The 23,166-nt window shown below is 37.4% G+C and overlaps 1 protein-coding gene across 2 annotated transcripts in view; it reads left to right on the top strand.

The window, feature by feature from the left end:
* Positions 1-433: 433 nt before the first annotated feature.
* Positions 434-23,166, top strand: part of Atp8b (ATPase phospholipid transporting 8B) — a 54,371-nt gene continuing 31,638 nt past the window's right edge. The window contains exon 1 of one of the 2 annotated variants that reach the window (XM_071797352.1): positions 434-575. The gene's annotated coding sequence lies outside the window, so the exon portion shown is untranslated. Of the gene's footprint in view, positions 576-17,303; positions 18,407-23,166 lie in introns of those variants that run through there. The other variant, XM_071797351.1, reaches the window with a different exon arrangement.

The raw sequence follows: 23,166 nt of genomic DNA, 5'->3' as shown, positions 1-23,166 counted from the left end.
GGTGCTTTTGCTTTTATATTGATTTGTTGATCGAGATATATAACAAAAATGATGATAACATATGCCAATTTATTTTTCATTAATAGCTCTAATTTCGAAGTTCTGTATTATATGTCTACCATCTATAAGATAATGCTTATTAGAATTAGAATCTTCAATTTATAAATAATATTAAATTATGGCGCGCGGATCCCTCCCTCCCAACCGCTCCATGAAGTCCAATTCAACCCATTAATATTTCGAAAAAAATTTTATACTATACTCCAGAAGAACCGACAGTCGGTACTCGACGGCATCTTAATTATTGAGATACGATAATTTACGCGCGCGGTTCCGGCGGTTCAAGTTGAAACTATAGTTCCTAGCCGTCTACGAGATGGCGTCGCAATGACCACTCTTCGCCGGAAGCGAGCGCAGGCGGCAGTGCAGTGTCGCAGTTCGCAGTGTCGGTTCGGTTCTCCTCGGCTCTCCTCAGTAAAAATATGGCCGGTACGTCGTGGTGCGCGTGTTATGTCGTCCTCGCCGTGTTCGCCGAGTGCCTACGTCCGTGCTGCGAGCGGGGTTAACGATTCACGGTAAGTGCAAGCTCGAGATTAATTAATACACCTGTCGAGTGGCATGTAAAGAGACATATCGGAATCGCCGGCGTCCGCGCGACGCGACCACGCGCGCGCGCGCGTGCTCGCGTCTGCCTGCGAGACCGCCGACGATTTTGACCGAGAGGAATTCGTTCCCGGAGCTGAGGAAAAAAAAAGGAGAGTCGTGTTCGACGCGATCAGGAGCGCTTCCCCTCGAACTCCCGTCGACCGTCCGTCGCGACGGTAACAGGTGTCGTCGCGTCGTATTAACGGGGCGCGAGTGCGCTCGCGAGTGCACGCGCACTCGTGCCCCGTTAAGTCGTGCGGGTAAAAGGTGCGACGTCGAGACGCTTTTCGCGAATTCGCGAGAGAGAGAGAGAGAGAGAGAGAGAGAAAGAGAGAGCCGCTCCTACCATCAATTCACCTTCGACGGGCAGGCGCGTTCGTCCGCCCACCTCGCGGTTTCGCGACCCTCGCGAACTTGGCCGCGAGTTCCGTTTTTTGCACGCCGGCGACGACGACGGCGCGCGAGAGACGCGCCAGCTCGCGTGGCCGCCGAAGCAACAGGTTTTTTGTACCGAGAAACCGTGCGGCGGCGGCGGCGGCGGCGGCGATCTCCGATGCTTCGCTGCGAGATCCGCATCCGTCGCGAGAGATGCGTCGTCGTCGTTAATCGAGAGCCGAGATTTTCAATGTGTTCCGTCAACGTCGTCCGGACGATCGACTTTCAGATCCTGGAGGATCTGTATAATATAAAACACGCGACGGTTTGTTAAAAAGTTATATCTCGTTTCGAACGAGGTAGACAATTTATTTATGAAGAACTTTGTTTAATAACTTTTTCAACTGATCTCATGTTTGCGCGAAGTTGAACTAATTCGCGTCAAATAAGCGTGTACCTCGGGAATGAGGACGCAACAATTGCGAATTTGAAATCACGGGATTTCAAAATTGTAGACAGATTTACGGAGGAGCGAGAGAGAAAGAGAAAGAGAGAGTGGTACGCCGCGATCGCGGAAAGGGGAATCGCGTCTCGGGGGAGCGGCGCGTGCTCCGTACCGCGCGTGAAAAATCACGCTGTGACGTAAGACGCGCTGACCTCAAAATTCGCGCCGCACGCACGTGTGCGCGCTCTTGCCACGTTCCCCCGGTCGCTTCTCGCGCGAGAGTTGAGGGATTTCACGCGACGCGACGTGGAAGGGAAACGAAATTTCGACGTAAGAATCGGTATTGGAAGAAAAGAGCGCCGCGCGCAAAGAAGTCGCTTCGGAAAATGCCGCGATTCAAGTTTCATTTGACCTCGTTTCATAATTTACAAACTCGGAGCAGAAATTTGACTCGATGTGCCAAATTATGTAACAATTGATTTATAATTGAACAGCTCAGCGAGAGAAAAAGAAAGAGAGAAAGAGAGAAGTCTTAAAAATTTAATGTTTTCTATGTAGTGCTCTACGCTCTGTAAATTAAAATGAGCATAAGAATATGTTACCTCAATCAGGGGTAATGTTATATAATAACGAGGAAAAATGTACTATTGCATATAATAGGTCTCTAGACATCGTCGTCGTGCCTCGTCGTTACCTCCGTAACTTTCATATTAATTAACTTCCTCTAATTCGCGAGATGTAAATTTCATACAAGATCGCGATTGGAATTGTGCTTTTCGCATAATGAAATGAAGGCGATATTCCGAGAAATGATACTTTTACGGCACGCGTGCGATTTGTAAAAAGAAAAGAAAGTATATCTTCCTCTCTTTTCCTTTTCAATTCTTCTCTCGGCGATAATTACCGCGGCACTGCTCGGCTATCCTTTACATTCTCCCTCCTGATTGTGTATTCGTAATATTTACGCGCTCTACTACAGCGACGATAACGTTTTGCGTATAATTATAACTCGACGTTGTTCGTCGAATAATTGTAAAAAATTGTACACTTTGTAATTGCTACCTCGTAGGCCTAATTGAATATTGCAGATCCGTTTCCCAATTTTACTTACTCCCTCGAGTAATTGCGACACTTCCTCGTGAGGAACGGCACACGGTCGCGAAAGAGTTAAACTTCTTCGGGGAAAAGCCGCGTCGCGCCTCTTCGCGTCGCGAGCCGACTCTCTCGCTTCCTCGCGAATGACGTAAGTTGACGCATCGCGGCCTCCTCGTTGCGCTCGTCCGCTAGCTAGTTAATGCTCGGGCCAATGCTAAGATCTCCATTGATTGGTGCCTCAAAAGCGAGCGTCACGCCGACACTCTTTAGCGAAAACAGATTGATAAATCGCGGACACGGCAGATTCGCGGGTATTAGTGACACCGCTCGTATTCCCGAAATAACGAGCACTTAACGTCACGGATCTTTTATTCAATCTTTAACAATCCTCGTCGACATATGTCGTTGAAATAAATTGAGACATTTTGCGTATATGCAAGTCTCCTCTTCTAAAAATATTATGTAAATTGCTCGTGCGGCAGTCGCGTCTTGCTCGAGATTTTAATTTGATGCTCAAGACCTTTGATAAATTAATTAAAATTAAATTAAATTAATAAATTAAAAAGACAAAAAGGGGCAACATAAGCGTCAGACGTGAATGTAGATTTCCATGTATAAATATAAACTTCTGATAAGTACCGGTTTGACATTTCGGAATATTTTTCCCGTAGAATGCTGCGACGTGAAAGGCGACGGCCGCGGCGCTCTCGGAATGATTTTCGGCCAGTGTCTAGAGGGTATTCCGAAAGCGTCCTCGGTCCGTTTCGCGCAAATGGAGATCCTTTCTCTCCGGCGAGGCAAAGACGTCGCACGACCTCGGGACTCGTCGGCGTCACGTGCGTTCTCGCTGAACAGAGGATATACGTCTCGTGCTTATGCAGATCCGTCGTCGTGCAATCTCTGGCCGCCTTCGTCGCGAGCGAATCCTCGAGCGCGCGCGCGATTTTCGCCGGCAATGACAAGACGCCCCTTTGTTGTTGCCAGGTGAATAATCGCGGTGCAAATAGCGATAAGTGACTCGGGGAATAAAGATCGCGACGACTGGCGCACGCGGGGCAAACAGTCGTCGATCTGTTTAACACGTAATCTCTTCGTAGCCTTGGAATCTGTAGATCACTCTACATCTTTTTTCTATTCGCACACTTTCTTTTGACATGTCGCATCGAGGTTTACAGTACATTGTGTTAGAGTTAACGCAATTCGGTTTTAACATTTTTTTTTATTAAGCGGTATCCATAATTAATGTAGAGAATCTAAGCCGATTTTTAGTACTTTTTGAATTAAAAAAAAAACCTAAATTTGAGAAAGTTATAGCTTGCTAAAGTTTCTTTGATGACGGCAACTTCAAAAAGGTATGACGTCATTTCTTGTATAAGGTTTCGTGTACTATATTTTCTTCAATTTTGAAGATATTGCAAAAATTCAAAAAGTTTACAAAGAAAGTGTGCCATGATCAGACCGCTTAATAAAAAAAATTTATGTTAAAACCGAATTCACTACGTAGGGACAATATAACGATAACTATTCGTGAATCTGTATTTATGATTTCACGCACAACGAGCTGAATTTACGAAATGAATATTACTTTTTTACGTAATTTTTTTTTCCAACGCGACACTTCGCGAGCTGATATAGCGTTCATCGCGTCGCGTATCGCTCGGTATAAATACGTCGCCTTATTATCGCCTTATTTTAATGAATAAGACCTGAGTTAAATAACCACAATCGCTCCGATTGTTACTCCGCGTAGTTGAAGAAGTATACGCTATCGTCCGCCTTATCGCGCCTAACGATCGCACGGACAGCATTAGGTCACACACATCGATTCCCTTCACCCCTGGCGTTTTCTGAATAATGGATGCATTTCCATTATTCGTGCGCTCTAGGGGATGTAATTCGCGAAGCGTATATATCCCGCTGTCGTTTTCGCACGGCCTGTCAACAGGCAACAAGATTCCCCGCGACGAAATCGTGACGATACGTTTTGCCGACGCGCCATCACGCATTACCTGACAAGTGTTCTCTCTCTTTCTCGTCAAGTAATATCGCTATAGAGCTAGATAATTATAGAATTATCTTACATACTTAAACGTTAATTACTATAACGTGAGGTCGTTAACGCGCGTGCACGTGGTGAAGTTTGATAATTCATCGTTGTTCCTACCGTCGTTTTTTTAAGCGACAATTAAACGTCGAGTATCTTGTATTTATCTTACAATTAGTTATCATCGATCTTTCTTTATTTCCCTTTGGACTCTTATTTTTCGCGCTAGTTATGTGGAAATGAATTATTCATTTTTTTAAACTTGCGATTCTAAGAGCTATATGAGGCGATATTTTGATTGTTTATTAGGATTGTTTATTAGTTTTGACGTCTTCAAGAATGGCCCGGCCTCGTAAATTGTTTTACCACGGTGCTCGAATGATCGATACGTCGAGATCAGCCGATATTGCGGAGATTTGTACGCGAGAAACGAGAATGTTACGTCTCGTATAGTTATCAGAAATATGAAGGCCGCGATTGCGATTTGCAGCGTAACGAGCATAAAACGCGTCACGCTGTTTACATTTTCGAGGAACGAAATGGCGATTTATCTGATTTATATCTGTCACGGAAGTTGATTTACGAATTCGTCGAGCATCCTCTCGTATCTTGTAAGATGCTAGAATGTTCGGCGTGCTCTCAGAGATTGCTAAACGTAAAAGGGTACGATTTTTTTACCCTTTTTAAAGTATGTAATATAGGTGATAAATTTTTATCGTAAAGTATACTCAATTGTGATAAGCTATTCAATTTCATAACATCTCGATCCAGTAATCTTGACGATCAACTTCACACGCAAGTGTTACGTTGTATTTTAATATTAATTGGAAAAATTTTCGTGGCTATATAATTTGTCTGTATTGATAGCAATCGCATTGTGTTAATGCTTTTTTTTTCGTTTAGCGATATATGAAAGTTTTAACGTCTGCGCTGTACGTACTTTCACACTCGAGTAAAAGGAACGACGAAAGCAGGCAGTCGTTGGCTGTGACGTAGTTCAATCACTTTCTCATGTCTACCATCGGCCTTGACCATCATTAAAAGGTCGGCGAAACAGACAAAAGTCTCTTCTAGAGGACTTAACTCGCGATGTATTTTTCATTCACAACTACCAAGCACCGCCAACTTCCTTGAATATATTTTTCACGTGAGAACAACGTGGGTAATTTAACAATTGTTTAATTGCTTCTTGTTAACCTGATATATATTCATCGGCCTGTCTTGAGTTTGAAACGAAGAAAGAGCGCGTCGTTGTGTACGTAAGAAACGTGCTTTTCCTTCTTATGTACCTTTACCCCGCTTATTTTATTGCTCAGCACAGAGCCCGATAGTATCTTCGTACGTATTACAGCCGTTAGATAAATCGCGAGATATTCTCGAATGCGCGAGACGCATTCTGTCAAACGTAAAAAAACTTTGTAGAGATACTCCGCTTTATCTTCAAGGACGTTCCTTAGAAATTCCTACTGATATGTCACGAAACGGAAATGGTTTGGAACGAGACGTATTCCTCTTTCGTAAAACATTGTCCACGGTCAAACAAATTGAGGTATCGATTTTTTTTTTCATACTTTTAATACGAAACCACGAGACGTGGCTTCACGTCTCGTGGTCGTCTTTTAAATACTTGCTTTTAATAATTATAGCTTTTGCCGCATTATGATTATCCATTTTGTAAGCCATTTTGTAAGCTACGTAGTCGTAAAGTGCGGTTACACAGAGAGACAGGATGCGTATGTAACCACGCTTGCTTGCCGTTATCTATAGAACGAATAACGTAACAAGTAACAACCGAGTGAATGTCCATGGCATATGGCATCATAGCTCGCGGAGTTCTCGTCGATGGCAGCGAGCTGCCTCGTTCTACCAATTTTCAATGTCGCGAACCTTTAACTCGACTCGATGATCTTGCGTGTTGCGTTCTTTATGTAACCGTCGATTATGGAGCGTCTCAGATTGAATAGGTTTCACAAATTGTTCAATTAATTTGGAATTTGTCTTTCTTTTTTTTTCTTAAAGCGAGAACGTTGAAGAAACTTAGATCTTTACTCAATTTAAAAAATTTTATAATCAAGCGAGATATCAAACCTTATCAAACTTTAGATCAAACATACTGTGAGGATATCGAACGGTATCTCTATATATATATGTGCATGATACCCGGAATGTATATCACACCTGTTTTAAAAATATTAAATAAAGTTACACGTGTCGAGACATACGATAATCGTATGAAGGAAATTAACTTTATCGCCTTTTCTGGAAAAAAAAAGAAGCTTTATACCCGTCTCGTTCTTTCGCGAGAAATCTTGACGTGCGTCGCCTAGCACAATGAAGATATCGATCTCACGTCGGGATTCATTAAATTCGCGTGGTACGTGGTACGCATCGATAAACATTTCATCTACGATAATGAAAGTCGAGATAGAATCTATACTATCAACGGCACCGTGAATATTATTAAGACATCGATAGAGTATAGCACAACAATGACAAACTTTTTACTGGTTGTTAAAATTATTAATTTTGTTACTAATTTCTCTTCCATATAAGCGCAGCGTCCACTTTCACAAAGTAAATAATTAAAATCATAAAGAATGAATTAATAAAATATTTCTATAATATATACTTAGTAGTTTGTAACTAATTTATTAATCTTTTTGTTATAATTAATAATATTATTGCATTATCTAGTTATTTAGCTCATTATTTATTACAAATTTTTTAAATACGTCTCTTATTTATCGATATTTTCATTTAATCGCGTTTGGCAGTGAAAGTATCTCTTACCAGACGCTATAATCGCGAGCTCTCGTACGCTTTCGGTGCACGCGCACTTGGACGACGCATTCCGTTCGTAGATAAACGTGACTGGCATCATTAGTCTCATGGAATCAATTAGCGGAGCGGCCGACCGGGCTCTCGCGATAACCAGTGACGAATACCGATACCCGATTGTGCAACATTTGCAGTTAGCCACTACTGTATGCGTTATAGCGACTGGATCCGTTACTTTTCGACAGTCAGCGGAGCGATTTGTGTGCAAAAATAACGAAAATTTTATTATTAAAATATTAATATATTAACTATACACACACTAGGTGCCTTGTATAATTAATTCCGCTGTCCTGGTCTAAGAATCTTTTAGCCAATGCAATTTCCTTTCCGCGAAAGAAATGGAGAAGAAAAAAAGATTTTTATATAAAACAGCATAATTAGAAAATTCTATCTTTTTATTCAATCTTTAATGGACTTTTACAAAATTTTTATTGGAATTTATGCAGGCGGTAATGTGAAAAAAGATTTTAGTTTAGATGTTTAGATAATATAATTATTTGATTTTTTTTCTATAATAAATGAAACAGAACCAATACGAATCTTACGCAATTAATTAGAGAAGATGCCATTTTCGCAAAAATTTTTACTGTAAATTCTTTACAGTGATTTTAATAAAGATACTTATTAGCATCAAAAGTTAAATCGATTATCGATTTAAGTAGGTAAAGTTACTACTCCAACAAAAAGTTGTGTTTGACGACCAACAAATAATCAACGCGCAGTTTATTGAGTTGAAAAAAGTATACAAAATTCACAAATAAATATTATTATTAGGTTACCAAGATCTAACCCGATTGAAAATAGCATTTTCTTTAATTAATTGTATTTTTTTTCTATGTTCAAAAATGTGACTACTGAAGTAGTATTCACGTTTTCTCTAAGACATCTTGTGCCTTGGGAGGAAAAGACATCGTATCACATCGTCTAATCGCGATAAGATATCGGTCAAATAGAACCCCACGTGTACAATATTTTACGATTTTCCTGTTGAAAGTAGGATGCGGCTTCTCGATATTCGAATCGCAATTTAATTATCTAGTCTCGCTCAATAATTGATTCGACAGAAATATGCAGCTTATTTTTCTGGAATTTGACGATTGAGAGAAACAGGTGTGCCAGTGTTTACTAACGAATAGTAGCGTAATTTTGTCACGTAGCTCTCGTTTGTTAATCGACCACCTGTCGAGTAGTATTCTTAAAATCATAGAAACATCTGTCAAATCCTTTCGCGACCGACTTTACATTCAAAGCGATATCAAACAAATGCATATAATCTGGAACGCGTTATTCTTTCACTCCATTTTTATTCCACTTATTTATTTTTTTTTTAAAGATCTTTTTTAATTGCAATTTCTAATCGCCGTACAAAAAGAAATCGTAAGATCATTCCGTGAGATATAATTTTCTATTCTGTTAATGCTGCAGGGAACTTTTATCATCCCATCGACGATTTATCTTATCAGACTAGGTGGCACACCTCTCTCTCTCTCTCTCTCTCTCTCTCTCTCTCTCTCTCTCTCTCCCTCCACCGAATCCTCGTAAATATCACACGAATAATCTACATTGAGAGAGAAAATGCGCATTGTCATTTCGAGCACCAAAATGGATAGCCACTGTATTATGCATCTAATCTTAAGGTTAAATCACCGCGCTTCAATGAAATACATATTTAGAATGTAAGCATAAAAAGTGCGTAGTCAGAGATATTATTTGCTGTTACGGTTTCTAATTACGCTCAATCTTCCCCGAGTGTCGTATTTGATCTTCGCGGACATTCACGCGGAAATCAAATATACGCACGTGTGTGAAGACAGCATCTCAAGTGTTAGCATCTCACAAAATAAACTGCAAATTCACTTGCATCCAGCATAGTTCTACAGTTCCTGATAATTTTTAACAATAGTTCTGATGAATTTACTATTAAAATCGCATTTTTAAGAAATGAGATGCTAACTTCCAAAAACACCTGACAGCATCTCATCGTATTTCGAATACATGATCACGGAGGAGTAAGATTCCATAGAGTTCTCCAGTCTAGACACATTCTGTCAATAGTTTCTGACGATTAAACTCCGTAGAAAATAATTTATAATTACAAAACCCATCTGATCTCATGTCTATGAAGCTGGCGTGGAAACTCACTAATTGTTTACAGTTCTAGAGTTTCTCTATGAGTTAAACAAATAATTCCGACCATTAAAGCAAAAGAATTGATTCAAAGTTGACTAAGACGACAACTTTACGCTGCGTCTTAATTTGTCTTACATAGTTCCTGGAATCTCATCAGATTTTGATTTGCATTTTAAGACAGATAAGGGTGAGATGCTAGTCGATATTCGATAGAGTTCTGGTCATCGTAAAATATTTTTCATGCAGTTCTAAACGTATTTAACAATTTCTCAAAGAGTTTCTGGCCACTACCAGCGTTGTGTTATTTTTAAATAATTAATACTGCCTGGAAAACGCATTTTAAGACAGATAAAAGGGTGAGATGCTAGTCGATATTCGATAGTTCTAGTCATCGTAAATATTTTTCATGCAGTTCTAAACGTATTTAACAATTTCTCGAAGAGTTCTGGCCACTACCAGCGTTGTGTTATTTTTTTAAATAATTAATACTGCCTGGAAAACGCATTTTAAGACAGATAAGGGTGAGATGCTAGTCGATATTTGATGGTTCTGGTCATCGTAAAATATTTTTCATGCAGTTCTAAACGTATTTAACAATTTCTCGAAGAGTTCTGAGCATTACCAGCGTTGTGTTATTTTTTAAATAATTAATACTGCCTGGAAAATGCATTTTAAGACAGATAAGAGTGAGATGCTAGTCGATATTCGATAGTTCTGGTCATCGTAAAATATTTTTCATGCAGTTCTAAACGTATTTAACAAATTCCGGAAGAGTTCTGAGCATTACCAGCGTTGTGTTATTTTTTAAATAATTAATACTGCTCGGAAAATGCATTTTAAAAGCAGATAAAGGTGAGATGCTAGTCGATATTCGATAGTTCTAGGTCATCGTAAAATATTTTTCATGCAGTTCTAAATGTATTTAACAAATTTCTCGAAGAGTTCTGGCCACTACCAGCGTTGTGTTATTTTTAAATAATTAATACTGCCTGGAAAACGCATTTTAAGACAGATAAGGGTGAGATGCTAGTCGATATTCGATAGTTCTGGTCATCGTAAAATATTTTTCATGCAGTTCTAAACGTATTTAACAAATTCCTGAAGAGTTCTGAGCATTACCAGCGTTGTGTATTTTTTAAATAATTAATACTGCTCGGAAAATGCATTAAAGACAAATAAAGGTGAGATGCTAGTCGATATTCGATGGTTCTGGCTCGATAGTAATGCTCAGAACTCTTCAGGAATTTGTTAAATACGTTTAGAACTGCATGAAAATATTTTACGAAGACCAGAACTATCGAATATCGACTAGCATCTCACCCTTATCTGTCTTAAAATGAGTTTTCCAGGCAGTATTAATTATTTGAAAAATAACACAACGCTGGTGGTGCCCAGAACTCTTTAGGAAATTGTTAAATACATTTAGAACTGCGCGAAAAATATTTTACGATCAGTAGAACTCTCGAATATCGTCCAGCATCTCACCTTTATTTGCATTAAAATGCGTTTTCCGGGCAGTATTAATTTTTTTGAAAACACAACGTTGATAGTGTCTAGAACTCTTTAAAAAATGCATAAATGTATTCATAATTATACAGAACTATGTTGGAAAAGCCAGAACTCTGAAAAATCGTTCAGTTTGATATATTTGTTACACTATATTCGTTAGTTTTTTACGTTATTTTAATCGATGTTTTTGGTTTTAAACTGCAGAACTCTTTATAGAACTCGTTTTTAACTGCAAATCAAAATCTGATGAGATATAGTAAGGGAACTGCTGTAAGACAAATTAAGACGCAGCGTAAAGTTGTCGTCTTAGTCAATTTTGAATCAATTCTTTTGCTTTAATGGTCGGAAATATTTGTTTAACTCATAGAGAAACTCTAGAACTGTAAACAATTAGTGAGTTTCCACGCCAGCTTCATAGACATGGGATCAGATGGGTTTTGCAATTATAAATTATTTTCTACGGAGTTTAATCGTCAGAACTATTGACAGAATGTGTCTAGACTGGAGAACTCTATGGAATCTTACTCCTCCGTGATCATGTATTCGAAATACGATGAGATGCTGTCAGGTGTTTTTGGAAGTTAGCATCTCATTTCTTAAAAATGCGATTTTAATAGTAAATTCATCAGAACTATTGTTAAAAATTATCAGGAACTGTAGAACTATGCTGGATGCAAGTGAATTTGCAGTTTATTTGTGAGATGCTAACACTTGAGATGCTGTCTTCACACACGTAATATACGCGCAAATATTAACACGTGATGTACTTAAGATACAGAACAGGCGTAATTCACTATAAACACTTTTGTTTGAGCTAACAAATTTTATGAAGCTAAAGTCTGTACTTTTTTTTCTCTTTGTTTCATGTTTTCTGTTTCGAAAAATGTGTGCGAGCAGAGCTCATTAAAATATTATTAATATAAATATAACATATATAATGCATTTTGCATTAAGAAAATTGAATTTAAAAAAATAAAACATTATTATCTGATTAGACATTAGATTGTATAATATTTTATGCAAGCTGATTTTTATTAAGATACATAATTCTTAATTGCATTGCAGCATTAGCATTTCGCAAATTATTGATGAAGTTTTTATTGCGATAAAAGCACATTAAAAATTATCATGTCAGTGAAATCTCATGTTCAATCTTCATTCGTGACTAAATTAATAGCACTTGCAGAAATTTGCCTCTGCGAGAATCCCTTTAACATTCGAAACAATAGCGAATTATTTTTAAAATATTGTCTACTTAAAATCCATTATGCTTAATATTTGTTATTAGCATCTAATATATTTAAAATGACCAAAATACAATATCAACATGACTAAATAACTTCAAAGAACTTTCGTGCTATCTTTAAACAAGCATATATCGAAATGGTGGAATGGATATGCTTTACATATGTCTCTTTGTACTGCAAAGAACCTAATCTACTTTATTTTTATTATCGATATTATCGTTGTTATATGAGAAGAAAAAAAAAAGAGAAAACATTCAGATTATTTTTCATTCGCATTAACTACACGTTAAAAAGTCGCTGGTATAAAATTAATTTACGCGCAGTAGTAAATCCCGATTTAAATCCGACGTATCGCGTGGACTTTAAACATATCGATGGTAACAACGCTGGATATTGTGACTTTTTACAACCAAATTTATGGCTATTTTTAGACGTTTTGTTGATAATGTTCTGAACTCGATGACGAATCAACTTGTGGTCGCAAAACTGTTGACGTGATTTCGACAGAATTTTATTTTTTTATTTTTTCTCTTCCAAGTGTTTGTATACATGTGACAAATATTATTAAATTTTAAACAGTTTTTTGATTAAATTTATTTTCCGTTGATAAGTAATATTTATCTGACTGCTCTGTTAAGATTGTTAGTATATAAATCTGCTGTGTATCTTTTGCGGTTGCCTTATTCTTCTGATGCTAATCTTTCGTTATCGTGTAATAAAGAAACCGCAGGTTAGGTCGCATTTAACTTGAATAAACGTGAGTTAAGCTAAATGGGACAATACCTATCATTGGCTGCCGCACCCTTCCTATCTCCGGCCCTACCCTTTCGGTCATCACACAGGGGGTTGTCCCGGTTACTTTGAAAATCGCCGCTTTCTAGGAGCTAATATTCCTGCATTACCGCAGGATCTTTATTGACCACAGTCACGGATGGCAATTTGAGACTTTTTGATTACGTGCGATATAGATACCACAGCATTTGGACATCTATGTATAAAATGTTTTTGTTGTATAAAATCTATAAGCTTACACGAATTAATATACTACATCGAAGTTAACTCTTTAGATTAAAATTAAAACCCGAACGTACAATAGCGGTGTAATTACTCGTATTTAAAAGGGATTGCTGTAAGTCGATTGGTGGATTTTGGAACTAATATGAATTTATTTGAATAAAATAAATTAATAATAATTAATGTTAATCGCGCGTTATAATAAATCAATCAAATAGTAAATCAAAATTAATAATAATACAGTTGTGATAATTAAAATGTGTTTTGGAAGCAAGTAAACGCACTGTAACTACAAAAGCGCGATTTTCAGAGTAGTCGTAGACGAGCGATTTGCAATTATTAAATCGCGATTGATCTATTCCTGTGACGCATCGACGGCTTACTTTACAAACCGTATTGTAGGCTTCGCGTATACATCAAGATATAGACTTACGCGCCGTCGCGACGGATGATCGACCCGCTGTCTATAAATCGTGCAATTATAGGGATGGATAGACTGCCACTTTTCCTCGCCGACGCGCCGAGGTGCTATTTACTATGCAAATGAAGCAATTCGGTGGCAAGTCTCCATTCTCTCGTCGTAAAGCAGCTGGACTATCACGTTATCTCGCGCAAAATATCAGGGCGGAGGCGCTGACACGTTGCAAGGTCGCGATGGTCGCAATGTATTATGAACGCGTGAGAGACGTTGGAGGCACGCCTTCGTTATACGCTTGCACAACAGATATTTAACTGTCCATTAGTTTCATTAATCGTTCGACATTGTGTTATCGACATTTTATTCGCGCCGATCGTAGATTCCACTAATTTTGAGGACAAATTATTCCTCGCAAAATCGCTCTTGCTAGTTCGCGAGCGTGCCTTTTATAACACGTGGTACATTGTTAAATATTAAAGAATAAAATTTAAATCAATACGTTGAATTAATAACATTTTGTTACTGTTAACTACTATGTATGTCAAAATTTATTATTTTAACACAAAACAGTATTATTTTAACTTTATTGATTTAGTTAAATTAACGACATATTGAGTAGGAGCAGTGGCGACCTATAGGAATGGTTAAAAACGAATATAATTGAATATAATTTGACACTACGAATTTAACTGTATGTGTGTGTGCGTGTATGTAAATAATATGGATGTAATTTTAGTATTATACAAAAATTTATTTGTTAAAACATATATTAAAAAATTTATTTAAGTTAGTGTAATTGGTCGGTGTAATTTAATTAACCAATACCACCAATTAACCATACTTATATCACATTAATTATATTATTATTTTGATATTCCGAACATCGACTATGTTACTGCAGCAATATACCATTTAAATAATATGTATAATATGTACCTATATATTCTGATATTTGCACATCTCACATTATGACATTATTATAGAGGGAGGGTTAATACTGCAGACATTATCGCGTGCGAGAGATCGGTGTAAATATTATTATATTATGTAATAACGCTCTATCGTCGTATTGAATACGTGTGCATAGACCATATATGTATATAAGAGCGAGAGCTAGTTGATCTACTCGCTATACTTTTGTATACATATATCGCATCGATTGACCTGCTATTACGTATGAAAGGGTATAGTATATTTATCGACACATGAATATCCACTGTGATTCTGAAAATCCTGCGAGATATAATATTTTAGACACTATTATAGGCTAAAAACGTTTGTTTTTTACGCATGCTCTGTCAAGTAAAAGAACTGTAAATTATCGATTATCATCTTCCCGTTATTTAAGCCATTCGTGTGATTAAAAAGCGGATCGATACGCTAGGAACATACATGGTTTTCCGCATATTTAACTTTCGCCGTGTGTTGTTAACGATGTTTCATTTAATTGTTTACTTTATTATCTTTACTTTATAATAACGGTAAAGACCGATACGCGCTTTTGTTGAATAACTTTTCCGTAACATTTGCTCTAATTTATATAACTAGTACCTTATGCAACTAATTGCACGTTGGAAAGGTCACGACTGAAAGAGTCACACTTACAAATTAATAAAATTGACGATGTGTAACAAGCTTGCACGAGGCTAATCCCGGCCTTTTTGTGTAGATCGCGTGCTTATTTTCACCTGTTTCTGTTACATCATAAATCACATTTTTTTTGAAAGAATACATGATTGCGATTCTCAAGTCCGACGACACTTGGCTTAATTGAAACGGCTCCGTTCTTTGTCAGACAAATGAAACTGTCGTGGCAATGATGTATCATGTTCGTTGTGCCCGACGCGCCTTTCCTGATATAATACCCCAAACACGTGTGACCAAGAAACCTCTGACATCGTCGAGATTTCCAGCCTTTTTCATTACGCGACTTCCAATTTCTCTATCTCTACCGAATTGCTCGTAAATATTATATATCAGCTCGCTGGATAATACAACTGTGGTGTTCGCGGACATTTCCGGAGAACTTAATTATCAACTCGCACAAGTGGGACGAACTCGGTGTCACGATACGTGGAGTATCTAATCCCAATTAGTGAAATTAATGTGCCATCAGCACGCATATATATATATATATATATATATATATATATATATATATATATATATATAAAATAAGGTGACATTATACGATAAATTACGAAAGTTGATTAAAATTAATCATTTTTTTAACGTTGGGAGATGAAGTTCCTTCTTTGGTTTTTTTCTTTATTTTTGGTATTCCTCAATTGAATTTTTGCGTCTATTTATATACGTATAGTTATAAGTTATAACGAATTTCAATATTTTTTCATCAATGTTACCAATGCGTTATAGCACCCGTGAGAATAAAAAAAAATATATGTATACTGCTTCAATATTGGACGTGCCATAATATTTGGGACAATGCCGGGCAAAATGTCGCGGATTGGCATTTCTAAAATGTCAATCGTGTCATGCATTAGCATGGTATTTCAGCACTTTGTTACTCTCAGTGACCTAGCTTCGATTTTTTTGTCCGAGATGCTTTTGTGTATCACAGTAACCTTGTTTATCGCTTAATCTTTTCAAATGTTCCACCCGCGCACCTACTGAAATATTACATTTATTTTTTTGCAGCATTTTTCTACATGGAAAATATGCCAAATTTGAATGAGAAAACTGTAATTATGAGTAATTGTCTTTTTTTAGTTTCGCACGATTTACCAAATCTTATATAAAATTATTTTATGTGTTAATTGGATTTTGAGATAATTTTTCTTCTGCTAAAGGAGTTTATTTATTTCTCGATACTATTATCGCATGACGACTATGACAAAAAATAAAAGGTTTAATGTCTGCTGCAAACAAGAGATACACCTAACAATTCGTCTTTATTTAACTCTATTTAAAATATCGTCACATCGAATGCGGATCATGTTAATTAAAGCTTTGTCTCATTTTCTCTTATATATTTTTATTTAAATAATTACTTCCTATCTTCAACAATGCGTTTAGAATAATCGATTATTTAATATGTTAATTGTATCGTTCCATTGTATCCGTTAATTGGTTTGACTTTTCGTTGATCAGATAATTTTCTGCCAAAGGAGTTTATTTCTCGATACTATTATCGCACGATGACTATGGCAAAAGATGAAAGGTGCATGTCTTGTTGCAAAAAAGAAATAAACCTATAATTTTTCTCCATTTAACTGTATTTAAAATATTATTTATAGTCATATCGAATTATGTTAATTAGAGCTTTGTCTCATTTTTCTCTTATATTTTGTTTAGATAATTACTTCCTAATTACTTCCTATTTTGCAACAATGCGGTTAGAATAATCGATATTATTTAATACGTCAATTGCATCGTGTGTGTTCCGTTAACTGGTTCTCTGATAACTGTCCTGTTGTAAGAGGCTCGCGGCGGTTTCCACCGTCGTGGAGGCCGATGTCGCGACGCGCGGTGCCGCGATTCCAGCCTTGCTCGGCCGCCTTCAATCGCCCGTCCCGTCAGTGCCCCGTCAGTCGAGTACGGCGCGCGCCTCCGAACGGTCTGGCCTATCGCGTGTATATACGGCGTCGAAGAGCGGAGTCACTCCGTCGCTCTCGGCACGAGCCGTCGTGACACGCGATCGACACTCCGCCGCGCCTAACGTACGTGACCGGATGCGAGGAGCAGTGACGAACAATAAGTCCAAGTGCTTTTCCCGTTCCGTGAACCGCGTCATTGTCAATTTTAGCCGAAAGAAAACGACTGGGATTTCACAGGCAGATTCGCCGACGAACAAACGCCGCGGGATTCGCGAAGCGACTGATAACCTCGCTGGGATTTACGCTGCAAATATCGAGGAACGCTATCGTATACCGCTCTGCCGGGGATTTTTATACTTGGGACAATAGAGGAGAAACGAGAAGAGCACCGACCGGGTCTTCTCTCGACTGACCGCTCAAAGCTTGCGGTGCTTTTCTAATCGGCGCGAGCAAGGTCACTTTTTCGAGTGGCGTGTGTCTGGTGATATCGGCAAACCGTTTTACAACGATAATCGGGGTGCCGTTTTCTTCGATCCGTTTCTCGTCGTACCCTTTAAATTTTCGCGCTGTGCGAGAAACAGGTTCGACAACGAATGATTCCTCTTCTCGCGACGCGAAAGATTTCTCAAGCTTTCGAGCGAGCTCATCCTCGACGTTGATCGCTCGATCGAAGATCTTCCCGCGACCTTGACCCCGCGGGGGTAGTTCAATCGATCGTCGCGAGCCAAGTCCTCACGTGGAGTATCGATAAATATCGCGTATTGAGGAGAGAATGGTGTGAGGCGAGGACGAGTCGGCAACGACGGCGGCCGCGCCGAGGACGTTCAACCGCGAGCGTAAAGTTTCCGCTGGGAATTCCACCATGGCGCGATGCCACGGCGATTACGTAGACGAGAGCAGTGATCGGAGAAAGTCACTGATTGATTGAGACTCGGGGATCGCGCCGCGGTTTGCTGTCTATCGTGTGTGGGTGAAGCGAGGAGGAGCGTGTGCGAAGGGCGAAGTTTTCTTCCGACGGTCACGAAGAGCGAACGCGCTAAATGAAAGTCTTACTATGCTAAGATATGACGACGAGGAGCCGTCTGCAAGGTGAGCGTGTTCGTGATCTCGCCTATCGCTTTCGTGCGGAACACCTGACGCAAAAGGAGAAATGTTATAAGAATGGATTTGCATTTATTATTGCGATACATAAAAAAAAACTCAATTTCTAATCTTCTTTTTAGTTCCAGTGTAGGGTTTTTACTAACTATTTAATTTTTACGGTATATAAGGAATGATTAGTAAACAAACGTATTTTGATGTATTCGATCTACTCGAGGAATTTAAAAACGATTTTTTTTTTCCAAGTTAAATGGCAGCTTTGAAATATTATATATAATAAAAAATGACAAAACTATATTTCTACACTGAGAAAAAAAATTTTTTAATCCGAAAAAATATTTAGTCCGATACGAGCAACTAAACATTTTAGTTAGTTTAACTAAACATTGGTTGAATTAATTAATTCTTGATTAAAAAATTTTAAAGGTTGACATAAATGCACTATATCTTTTTTAGTGCAATTTAATAATTGTTGAAACAACTAATGTTTAGTTAACTAACATGTTGAGTTGCTCGTATTGGACTAAATATTTTTTGGGATTGATAAATTTATTTTCTTAGTGTATAATTAGATTAATTTTCTTTTAACAGGAACTTTTTGTATAATGTAGCTATTATAATATTTAACTTGAAGAGTTTGAAAACTGAAGACAATTATGTTGCTCCGAATTGTGTGGAAAGATGAGTTTAGTTTTTAACAAGGAATACATCTCCCTTTATTAATTACACGCGCCTATTACCGAATTTTCGACGTCTTAGAAACACTCGATTAACTTCTCGTACTTGTATTTTAAAAGTGAAGATAAATTTGTGCGAAGTAGCTAAATTTGCTCGTGTTTTGTAAAAATGGGTTTGTATAAAAAAAAATCGAATTTACTCGTGAATTAAAACGATTTATTCTCGCCATGTTCCGAGGACGACGAGTTGCACGATGTTGCTCGTGGCCACTGAACGATCAATGAAGATGACGTTACAATGTCGTTTGTATTGCGCGATACATTACTCTTTCTTGGATGCTCATGCACGTTTCTTCTATGGACAGTTAGATATACGTACGAGAGGCGTGAGTTTACGTAAGGATCGCGAGCGGAGACCGCAGATCGTCGCATAAGATTCACTACTGTAGTCTGGCCGTATATAATTGTCTCTTAATTATTACATTGAATAATAAGCGGAACTTCGTATTCTCTTACTCTATATTATGCTATTCGTTCTCTTTTTCTCGGAGGCTATAGATATTGCTACGTAATACCGATCCCAGCTATACGATTACGCGTTACACAACTTATAAATGAAAATTGATTTATTGATAGACGCGTAGAGAATTGAGAGAATGACCGTAACATTTTCAAAATGGAAAATTGCTCCATATTTTGAGACGCAATTACGCACTCCGTCAACTTCGGGAACAGCTTGCAAAAGTTTGATCTCTTCTGCAAAGGTCATGATCGGAGCTTGGATATTTGGGGAATAGCAATCAATCCGTGGAAAAGTCAACAGCGATTCTGGCCGAACGCCAGTCGTGATTTCACCAATGTGCGTGCATCGGATCGCTTATCTTCTCAACGAGCTTTCGTTATTCGCGCGAGATGTTTTCGTTTCATGAAAAAAGAAGCATTGTAATCTCCTCTACGTACTTTGTTCATATTCTTGGCACTTTCCGCATATTTCCGAAATGACGATTTCAGAAACTTCGCTCTCGAGTGAGTTTTATAACAAGAGCGAATTTACAGGTTCTTCTTTAAATCTTAAATTATAATTTTTACGCAATAAGAATTTTTTGTATGTAGGCGTTACGTCTTATGAGTTACGTAAACTAGATGCTATTAAATGATATGCTAGCAAACGATAATATTAAAATTACGTACAAAAAATTCATTATATTCTACGCATAAAAAAACGATTTTCTCGTGAATTTGAATGTCTAGTATGTTTCTTCGTTGTTTGCTCGGGGAAGTATGATTTACTACCGGTTCTGCGACTGGCAATTTCTAAGACTCGACTCAGATTTCAGGCTGCGTGCACTCGACTTTTCGCCTTAGGAACGTGCCGATTGCATGTCGCGGCACTCGACATGACGAAGTTGAGTTTTCCTAAATATATATGGTCAGAGCAGGCTGCGTAATAATATTGCGTCTTTCAACGGGCGTCTGCTTTAGTGTAACGATGTGCAACAGTGCACACGTCGATGAACCGTGAAAATGACAACTCAAACAATGTCTTTACGATGTTTGACACCGATGCCCTTCTCCAATATTCCTACTCCCACAACTGTGAACTATTTTTGGTCAATAGTTGTGTAATTGAACGTCTAATCTTAAGCTGGTATCTCATGGCCGTTGCAATCGTTATAATTATTTACGAAAGTTTACGAATAATCGCTAAAAGTTTTTTCCTCGCGACATATGTTCTTACGGAGAAAAGTTTGTACGTGAAGAAAAAATTCTTATTAATTTTTTAAAATTTGTATGAAAAAGAACATAGAAAAGAAGTGGAAATAAAAACTTTATCACAATTGATATTTAAAATGCGCTTGATATTTAAATTACGCTATTTAATATAAACTGATGATTAACTTTTATATAAAAATTCAACTGCATTTGATAATGGACATTGGAGGGTTTCTGGATATAGGAGTAGTAGAGAAGAATGTGGTAAATTAGGACCTGATAGAACTCGGATCTCAGCCAAACTGAGAAATATAAGGAATGCCATGTGTGTGCGTGTAACTACCTGTCGCGTTAAAATAATATTTATGTTTCGATATTATATAAAGAAAGTATGCGAAGTATTCACATAAAATTGTAATACGTAATTACGATGACAAAATAACGTAATAAAAGATTCGGAGTGCGACACATGCATCGTCGCAATATAGGCGCGCGCAAACAGGTGGTACATGCATTGCAATATGCATGCACTCCTGCATGAGACTCTCGAGTCTTTAGTAACAATATAGGCAGTTCATACACGAGTTACTTTATCATACATTCATCGCTTCTTGAGATAACTAATGAGAAATGAAAATGCGAATTAATCCATTCTCTTTTCGATGATTTATATGTTTTGTGATTTCTCGTGGATACATTTTTAAGTCTGATATCTTTTAATAATTAATACGTAATAATTTAATTGCAAAACATTTTTTGATATTAGCAAACAACATTAATTTTAAATAAAAATATTTATACATTTTTTGAGTTGACAAAACTAGCAGCATCGGAAAAAATGACTAGCGATAAGTGGGAAACGCACGTTTGTATAATAATAATAATAATAATAATTGAAGATTGCTGATATTTTGATACCAAAATCTTCGGGTGAAATTGTCAGGATATTTTTGCAATATAATTATTGAAAATATATAAAATTTAATATTTTTGTGCGTATTCTCTCTTTCTTTCTCAGTTGCGTGATGTGGACTTTTAATGTGAAACAAAACGATGAATAAGCGTGTGTTTTATATTTTAGTTACTCATGGTATATAACGAGAGGAGATAATAATCCATGCTATTATACTTATGCGCATTTCAGCATAATCATATCAAACTTATTTATATTTAAACTCGATTACTCATTTCATATTCATGATTATATCATATTTATGTAGAAGTCTACGTTCTCGTTTTCCGGTATCTTTTCCTCGCCTACGCTCTGAACCGTTAAAAAGTCACTCATCGAAAGGACGAGCGATGATTAGGACGTTAGCACATTGATTTTGTTATCTCGATTGCTTTACGACCAGTGCTATACTTTGTGTTATGATATACGCGACGTAGGGAGATACGTATCGTTATCGTCGTGCAACATTTACTATACGTCTCGACGTATCGATGTGCAAACGCTTTCGGAGGATATAAATGTTTACGGTCCCAACAAGTCCTGCTTTCACGTCGAAGAACGCAATTTGACGTCTAAATGATTCTCACGAGAGAGTTTTTTTTATCTCAACATGTATATCTTATACGTATGAATATATTTTAAAAAGAAATTTAAATAATCTTTAAATTAATTTGAAAAAATATGAAAAATATGAGTTATTTGAAAAATATGAATATGAAAATATAAAAAATATATATACGCGACGAGAATGTTGGAATTTGATAAGGCTGCTGAAAAGAATTACGCGTATTTTGATTGTTTATTTAGTATTCTCAAAATGTAATATTGTAGATATTATCTTGGAAAATTTTGCTTTAAGATTAGCTTTTCTATCGTCTTGTACGCACAACCAACAGTCTTAGCAAAAGGACATTATTGTTCGCATTAGCTACAGAACTTAAATACCCATTCCCATTAGTAATTATAGCAGATAATCTGCTGCGATTATATTCATTTTTCACTACTTTTCCGCTGCTTGCTTTCACATAAGCTGATAAATATAAGTTATTTATTCAACTTTTTGTACGACATTACTATTATTTTCCCATTACAATATTGATCGACGAGAGCCTCTAAATATTCGGCCACTTGAGTAAAGAAATATTCCAAGTATTGATCCGAGGCGAGCTGTACCTAGTTACACGTGCTGCCATTATACTTTACAGTTTGCGAGTTGAAAATGGATTTTGCTATTAATAAATTCGCTTAACTGCCATAGTAAATTCGTCCAAGAAAGAATTATACATTTGTCAAAATTAAAACTAATTAAGATTAATAGACGCGTATCTTGCCAGCGCCAAAATTTTAATTTTGAAAGTCTTGGCGAAACGCGTGAATAAATCTGTCCTTATGCAACGTATATTAAA

The sequence above is a fragment of the Temnothorax longispinosus genome, unplaced genomic scaffold (assembly GCF_030848805.1).
Source record: "Temnothorax longispinosus isolate EJ_2023e unplaced genomic scaffold, Tlon_JGU_v1 HiC_scaffold_58, whole genome shotgun sequence".
Taxonomy (NCBI): Eukaryota; Metazoa; Arthropoda; class Insecta; order Hymenoptera; family Formicidae; genus Temnothorax; species Temnothorax longispinosus.
This window is presented reverse-complemented; position numbering and strand designations above follow the sequence as displayed.